This window comes from Artemia sp. Qi Xiang Cuo, chromosome 8, assembly GCF_049724085.1.
Source record: "Artemia sp. Qi Xiang Cuo chromosome 8, ASM4972408v1, whole genome shotgun sequence".
NCBI classification, from domain to species: domain Eukaryota; kingdom Metazoa; phylum Arthropoda; class Branchiopoda; order Anostraca; family Artemiidae; genus Artemia; species Artemia sp. Qi Xiang Cuo.
This window is the reverse complement of record NC_142801.1, coordinates 68,432,361-68,441,372: the sequence shown is the minus strand read 5'-3', so window position 1 is coordinate 68,441,372 and position 9,012 is coordinate 68,432,361. Positions and strand designations below refer to the sequence as shown.

At 35.6% G+C, this 9,012-nt stretch overlaps 1 protein-coding gene across 1 annotated transcript in view; it reads left to right on the top strand.

The window, feature by feature from the left end:
• The first annotated feature begins 3,504 nt into the window (after positions 1-3,504).
• LOC148949743 (zwei Ig domain protein zig-2-like) overlaps positions 3,505-9,012 on the top strand; it is a 29,410-nt gene continuing 23,902 nt past the window's right edge. Inside the window, exon 1 of the mRNA XM_089093084.1 lies at positions 3,505-3,592. The gene's annotated coding sequence lies outside the window, so the exon portion shown is untranslated. The remainder of the gene's footprint in view (positions 3,593-9,012) is intronic.

The following is a 9,012-nucleotide window of genomic DNA, read 5'->3' as shown; positions in this document are numbered from 1 at the left end:
GCTCCTGCGCCCTACACTACAGGAGGAACTAAACTGCACCCTCTTTTCTTATCAACACGGAATAACCCTCCGGAATTCTTTTCTGAAAGAAGTGGTCAAGTTATAACGTTTCAAGTCAAAGTTTAAGGCTACTTCAACTTCAGTGTGCTCTGCTAACTGTGCAAAAAACATGTAATTCATTTCTATAGATATATTTCTATACTAGCTCTAGATAATCTACCAAGCGAGAAACTACCGCAAATCAGCATCGATCAATAAATGAAACCCAAAACGAACAAAAATAACAATAAATAACTGAGTCAAACCCAAAACGAGCAGAAATTAACATAAGTTGGGCTCAAAACCCCTATGCCTTCCCAAGGCCAGAACATAATTTTCCCTTTACTGAAAAAATATAAATATTTTTACTTTTATAACTTTAATAAATGAAATAATAATAACATTTTGATTGCTAAATATCAGTATATGTTTATTAAACTGACAATGCATATTCATTCGTACTTTTTTCAGTAAAGTACAAATTATGTCCTGGCCTTGGAAAGGCATAGGGGTTTTGAGCCCAACTTATGTTAATTTCTGCTCGTTTTGAGTTTGACTCGGTTATTTATTATAATTTCTGTTCGTTTTTGGTTTCATTTATTTATCGATGCTGACTTGTGGTAGTTTCACGCTTTGTAGATTATTTGACTTTAACTTTGCTCATTTTTGGTTTAATGGAGTTCTTTACTTTTCTTTTAAAAACTTATTTTGTGCAAAAGGTTTTTTAAATAATTTTTATTCGTTTTATATTGATATAGTCTTTTCAGGAAAAAAGAAAATAATACTTTTAATCTTTTCGTTTTTTTAAGAATTTATAGTTTGGCCTGCTATTTGTATGCGGGAAAACAATTTTCAGCAAAATTTAACAACATAGACCCTTATAAAAAAATGGACACAAATAGTAGCGTTTAATTTAGTTTCATACCTCCTCTAGTTGGCCTGAAATGGAAAACTTGATAACATTCGCAAAAAAATTTGTTTACTTTCTTTGATAGCTTGGATACACTTACGCTATTTTCACTTGGTCAAATTTTAAGAGCAGAAGAAGCCCTGAAAGTTTGAACATAATACCCTCAGTTGTTCCTTGAATACTGCTGAAATACCTTATTGGGAATTAGCATAAACACAGTGCATTTTGATTTAATCTTAAGGCAACGTATACTTTATAAAAAAAAAGGCAATGGAGTGAGGGGGCTTGGGTGTGTGTTTGGTGTCCTGTCTATCACGTTCGAGTACTAGTAAGTACATCTCCCCCCTATATTTTCAATTAAAAAAGTTCTATCCAAATTCCTGAGACAACATCTTTGACATAAAGTGCCCTTTGTTAAACAACAACAACAACAAAAAAGTTATACATTATGCCCACATCGATCTCTACTATAAAAATGTCAAGCCTTCCAATCACTTTCGATTATTAAAAAGGGCACTAGGCTTCTCGATTTCCAAACTAATGATCCCTTTTTGAGTTTCTACGACAACGCTTTCTATAAACACAGTATATGCCCCAAGGGCATAAATTACAACCCTTACCCTAAGGTCTGTGAGGGTGGTTGTCATCCTCTAAGACCTAATTTCCAGAACTTTCAACTACGTTAAACAAAATGGCTATCTCAAAATTTTGATTGTATGTTTTTCAGGAAATGGTGAGCGTGGATGGGGTGTTAGTTGCCTTCCAATCATTTTCGACTATTAAAAAGGGCGCAAGCCACTCCAATCTCTAATTGAATGAGCCCTTTTCGAAGTTTCTACGACAACTTCTTCGACATGAAGTGCCCTGGTCTAAAGGAAAAAAATAAAAAATAATACATTGTACCAACATCGTTCTTATATACCTCCAGGGCATAACTACAAAACCCTTGCCTTAAGGGTTGTGGGGGAGTAACCTCCTCAAAAAACATATTTTCTCTCTGGAATTCAGTTACTCTGAACGAAATGGGTATCTTAAAATTTTGTTGGATGTGTTTGGAGAAACGGTGGGCGTGGAAGGGGTGTTAGCTGCCTTCCAATCACTTTCGACTAGTAAAAAGGGCGCTGGCTATTCCAATTTCCCATCGAATGAACCCTTTTTGAAGTTTCTACGACAACTCCTTCGATACGAATTCATCAGTAGTAAAACTGATCATCAGACAATAGTTATTGTCCTATATACTCATTTCCCTGGACCGTCACTGCATATGTGACCAAAATATCTAGTATTTTTGGGAAATTTATCACTGTCGATTAAAAGGATTTTATCCCTATTTGAACTTTTATTTAACGGATAGAGGATGTCGAAAAATCGCAAAAATGTTCGCACAGAAACTGATCACTGCAGCCTTTCAACGCAAAAAACAATATCATGAGATATGTAAAATGTATACGGGTACTTGTGTAGAATCCAGTAGTCACGCGATATGTGAAGTCACGTTAATGCTAATGAAATAAAACAAAATGATAATGAAAAAACAATAGTTCAGAAACAAATTTGGGCTGTATATTTGCACATGAGGGGGGGGGGCGTAAAGCAGAGCATATATTAAATACGTAACCTAACCTAACCTAATCAACCCAACTCAGGTACCTTTTAGTCCCCCTAAACCCCAAAAAACTAAAGTTTAAATATAGTTCCCGGAGTGAGAAAACCTTTTTTTATACAGCGTCTAGGCATTACGCGGTAAAATGCCTATCTGATCTTCAATACAATTCTCGCGTGACTACTGGATTCGGCACAAGTACCATTATATGCGTAGAAAATAGGCTAAATCAAGCTCTAGAGGTCAATAAAAACATTCAAAGGGCTAACCTATATAGGCCTAGACCAGCTACGTTTAATGAAAAATATAGTTATTGTCTTATATACTCATTTCCCTGGAAATATCCCCCCATTAATGGAAACTTATGATGAATATGATTAATTTCTCGGCTACTTGCAATTTTTGGTTCTTCAAAGATTTCAATTCTGAATTCACAATAACGGATGCGATTTTCAACGGCTCAGTTAAAACAATGACAATGGTTGAACCATTGTCACGCATAAAATTGCAGCAAAAAATGGAAGAAATTTTACAGGTCACGCAAGCACAGCTGTTTTTTTTTTCATGAAATTGCATCAGTGGGAATCCTCCCTCCTGAAATAGATTTTTACCCGCGTGCCTTTACGTTACACAAACCCGTATTGACCGAAGAATCCGTTTCGAAAATACTTATGATTCATTGACTTGCGTCTTTTTAAAGTCTTTTTTTTTCTCGCGTTAAGTAATTATTGTAAAACGCTCTATTCCTTGTGCTCTCCCAAATGTAAATGAAAATGAAAGGAGAGAAAATCTCCGAGACACTGTTAGGGATCATCTACCACTAGTTTCACCTAGAAATACTCGACCTTGTAACAGCCTCGGGGAGAACAAAGCATTTCATTGGTGAAGAGATTACGGAAGACACGCCTACTGAGATATCGGCCAGGGTGTTTTCTTAAATCACCTTATTTAGAATCAGTATTTAACTCGATAGTAAAGAAGGTACAACAAAGGTTTTTAAAGCAGAGGCGTATGGATTAATATTGCTAGACCAAAGCAAGGTAATTTGTTGAACCTTTTTCTTAATTTAGTAAGCATTGCAAAAAGCTTTTTTTACCGAGTTGTAAAAATATGAGTAAACTACCCGTCATAACATTTAACGGTACTTAGGCATTAGCTGGTACCCACGCGAGAAATCCAGTTTGGTTAATGCTAATGAAATAAACCAAAATATAATAGTTTTAGAAACAAATTTGGGCTATATATTTCCACATTAGGTGGGTGGGGGCAAAGCATAGCATTTATTAAACACGTAACCTAACCTAGGTACCTGTTTTCCCCCTATACACCAAAAAACAATAATTTAAATATTGTAAACGCAATGACAAAGCAAGGTTTGCGATTCAGTTCTCTATTGACAAATGCCCATTTGACTAGTTTCCTTTCGCACAATATATCACGTGGGTAGCAGCTAATATATAAGTACCCATTTAACTAATTGAGGGGTTTGGGTCAAAATGCTGTTATTTCGTAATATCGAAAAGATAATTTTAGTAGACTAATTTTACAAGCTTAAAAAAACTAGTTTTAGTAGACCTGTACATGCCTATTCAGCGCAAACAGGGCCTTAAGCAGTAGATCTGCCTCTTCAATATTACGAAATATTCGTGGTTGTTACCACGAATCCCCATATTTTTCATCGACTTCAAAGTGTTTTTTTCGAACTCTGGACTCTCCGGAACAAATTCCGGTATATTCTGTGGGTGGAATAAATATCCGGTATATCCGGACTCTCCGGTATATTCTGTGGCTCGGGCGCTTTTAGGTATTGTTGGGTAAATTTTTCGATTCAAAATTGAGAACAAAAGCTCTTATTTTTCCTTGTTTTGACTTAAATGCTGTTTCTCAAAAATCTAGAGGGGGAAACATAATTCCTGACCGGAATATTGACCTGACCCGAATATACTTTGACCTTTCCTTTTCCCAATAAACATTTAAAATTAAGATGACCTGAAATAATAATTACAATCCATGGATAGCATTAAATACGTTTTTATCATGAGGCAGTTTCATTAAACACGTCTGTAAAATTTTTTGCTTACTATGGACAGTGGCTTGCTCTGTATTGGCAGTGCCTTCGTTTCAGTGGTGCCTCTTGTTCCCCCTAATAAAACTGCTGGAGCTATGCCCCTCTGAGCTACGCCCCGGTGGTTGCCGTCTGTGTGGGCAACCACGATAAATAAAGTTTTGAAAGGTCTGCCAGAATTTCGTGGCAACAAGGGTATAGTTACTTCGTCCACCCCCCCCCCATCCCGTCGGAATTGTTTCCCGGAACAGCGGCTTTAAGCAGTATTTCTGCAAGATCTGCGGAATGATTTAATTTAAACAAGTTGCAGTGATGCTGAAGTAATAAAGATAAGGGCTACTTTGACTAATCTTTAATTTAGAAATAATTATTTTCGCGATTATATGTTTAATTTTTTGTGCAGATTGGACCTTTGTACACATATATTTACTTTGCCCAATGAGCAATTCTGAGCCTGGGGGTATCAATTCACGAGAATGTAGCTGGGCAAAATATATTTTTCCAAATCCAGGGGGATCTTGTTGTTTTTTTTTTTCTTTAATTTCATCATGGGAAATATAAAAATAGGCCCTTTGCAGCTAGAATACCCGAGGAAGATATTTTTCAAAATATAAGGGGACAATCCCCCCCCCCGGTTGATGCCACTGTCTGAGTCCTCTTTTGTGAATACCATCCTTTCAGTGGGGCAGGCTCGAGCCGGGATGATGGTTATTCTTAAGAGAGTTAGGCTTGGCATTTTTTTATCTCCCCTAAAACACCAAAAATATAACTAAAAAACTGCAAATTTGTCTAATACTCAGAGGCTATACAAAAATGAGGTTCGATCCCACTTTCTAGGGCTACAACGGAAGAAAAGTTCAGATAGCTAGGGTACGTTTTACTAATGAAGGATGACAGATTGCCAATGATTTTTCCTTTTGTCCAACCATCAGAGGCCAAACAAAAATCAGATCATTCCCGAATGGGATGGGAAAACATCATAAGGAAGGATTTAAAGGAAATTGGATACTCGTGCGAGGGGGTAAAGACTGAAGCTTTGAATAAATTGGGGCGGGGAGGGGCTTGCGCAGCCATCATGTTGGCCTCAAATTGTTCGATGCTGCAGTGAATTGTCAGTGGTAGTATTGTTGCTCTTTACTTTTCTTCAAGAGAAAAAGTGTGCAGTTTTGTCACTGAAAAAGATTTCTTCAGGTACCTATGATTAAGGCCGTATCCAGGGTAAGGGATGAAAACCCTCTCCCTCCTCCCCGAAATGTTTGTCCGACGCGTAAAAACGTAACAAATTTTTCATGTGTTTTTTAAAGTTTTTTCTTAACCCCCCTCGAAAAAATACTTTTGTAAACCCTGGACCCCCCCCCCCCGGAAAAAAATCCTTGATACGACCCTGCCTACAATCTAGACACCTCTCTATGTTTGGCTTTGGTCCCTTAAAAATATCCTTAGATTTCGACCGTGTATGCACATTTGCTGATTAGTATCCTATTTTTTCAGTGGACTGTGGGTTTTTCTCTATAATTTCAAATGCTTTTTTTTCATAATTTGCAGGTTCTTTACCCTTTCTGATTCTTTTAAGACTGTTGCATTTTAGCTTGTATCCTATTACAAAACCTTTGCCAGCAAGATGACCAAGAAAATTAAAAATAATTACCGGAAATACTTAAAACTTTATTTTATTTCCAAGACAATTCTACAGATTACCACATTACCAACATATCTTATTACCAAATGTAAACGGCCGAGTAATGTGGTTAGGGTATCAACGATTAGAAACCGTATGTCTAGACAAACCTTCGTTTTTTCTTTCAAAGTTGATAAGATTTTTCTTAGAAAAATTTTCTCCATGGTCATTTAGATTAGGCCTGTTTTAAAGTTTAAGCCACACCTATTGACAAGAGGTTACCTACTGTCTGTATTGGCTGCACGTGGCATTTTATTTAGAAAAAAGGACTGGGATATAAATTTTCCCAATGGGAGGGGACTGCATAATTTCCTAAGAAGGAGGAAGGAGGAAGAGTTTAATTGGTGGAGACGCAAAAATTAAATTTTTCGAAAGTAGAAAATTATCAACTTTTCAAGTACCTTTATTGATGAAGGAGCTGTTTTCTGGTTATGAGGAGAGTAATTTTCAAAACAATATCTAGATAAATTATCAATATATTACCAATATTTTTAATGATAATAGTAGTATAATAATAATATCCTATGATAGCGCAGTAGGTTGATCTCAGCTTAGCAAAACTGGGCCCAGGGTTCCATTCGAGCTGCCGCGAAGTTGGGTGTCAAGTTCGCTACATATTCCTTTTAAAAATTACCCAGCAACTGAAACATTAACTTTTGTTGACGGGCTATGCGCCATCACTGGCACTGGAGGATCTTTATAATTTAATAATAACGATACTAATATTATCAATGCTCAAATATTAATTATATTCGATATATATTAGCTTTTCTGTTTTTATCTTAAGAGAACTTTTAGCCTATTGCTTCTCAAAACTAAAAAAAAATGTATGTGGTTTCTTAGACAAAGGGCATAACCTCATTATTTTCTACAGAGGGGTAAATTTTAACCTCTGTAATATTATTCCCCCCCCCCCCCCCCCATGGAAATCTTGAGATTTTGACGACTCTTCTTAAAAGCTCTTACATTTTCTTCATAATATTCGCCAAATTGTTCTTTTTTTTTTGAAGCTACACCTGTTCCAAAATGTCTCGTCCTTGAGGTAAATGTATGCATACGTGCCTTTTATAATTATTACTTGCATACATTACACGTATATCCAGGGTTGCCACCACTAGTGATTTATCACTATTTCTAGTGATTTTATACTGCCTCAACGAAAAGAAATCACTAAATCAGCACATAAATGATTAGATTATTCACTAGATTATTGAAGATTATTGTGGCACTAGATTTTTGAAGAAAATTGTTATATCAATAAAAAAATCACTTAATTCTAGTGATTTTTTTCATCGGGTGGCAACCCTGCGCAAATAGTTTGCAAGCGATCCCGTTCGCTTTGTTAATTGTATTTTTTCGATAACTCGCACACAGCATGATTCTTGTTTTCAGGATATGCAAAAAATTCATCATTTGCAATGTATCAGCACGTGTAATTTTCAAAAGCGTTGTAGGGAGACAATCGTTTATACTAAGGGATTTTATATGACGGGGGAAACTTTGATACTTATTCAGGCATGAACTTAAGGTGAAAGCCCCCCCTCCAAAAAAAAATATATTACCTTATGCATCGGTTTTTACAGAAGTATCAAAAAATAAAATGTCTTATTAGTCAAATCGCAGCCATTTATATCCAAAAATTTGGACCTCCTCTTCCCCTATAGTAACCCCTCCCCTCCCAAGAAAAGAACTAGACTCTGGATCAGTGACGAACTACTGGTCATATCTCATAGACAGCAATTACTTCATGAGAGCATTGACTTCATGATAGTTCAAGTTCGGCTATTTCATTTACCTGTTGTACACCATTCTGATTTTGAAAGACACAATGAAACGGACCTGATTTTAAATTAGAGCGAACGCTTATAACACATCCCTTTGGGCTTTATTTGAATGATGAATGTTATTCAGTACTGAGCGAAGGGGACTCCCCATTATAGGTCACAAGTACAAAGGACAGTGAAAATGGAATCTGACTATATAGACTGGTTAAGTGGAAGAGTACAAAACATATTTATACACACACATTCATATATATATGTATATATATATATATATATATATATATATATATATATATATATATATATGTATATATATATATATATATATATATATATATATATATATATATATATATATATATATATATATATATATATATATATATATATATATATGTGTGTGTGTGTATATATATATATATATATATATATATATATATATATATATATATATATATATATATATATATATATATATATATATATATATATATATATATATATATATATATATATATATATGCTTCTAGGCATTTACCCCCCCCCCCCCAGCGATTACCCTCCATACCCTCCGAAACAAAAACCGGAAAACACCCCCGTATAAAATCCCCCTGGAAAATTACCCACCCCCCTCCCCGGAAAATGCCCGTGGATTATACAACCCCTCGAAAAACACCTCCCCGGAAAATACCCCCTACGGAAAGTACCCCCCCCCCCCCCCCCGTGGAAAATAAGGCTTTTCAAATTTGAGAATTTTATTTGAGTTTTTTTCCGTTGGGAGAAGTAATTTCGGTACTTATGTATTATGCACCACTCAATCAAGTTTACGCTGTGTAAAACTCGAGAACAAACCGGTTTCGTTATTAGTCCCTTTCAGCTTAGCGCTAGACAAGACAAATACAAGTGACAGAATATATTGGAAATATATAAATT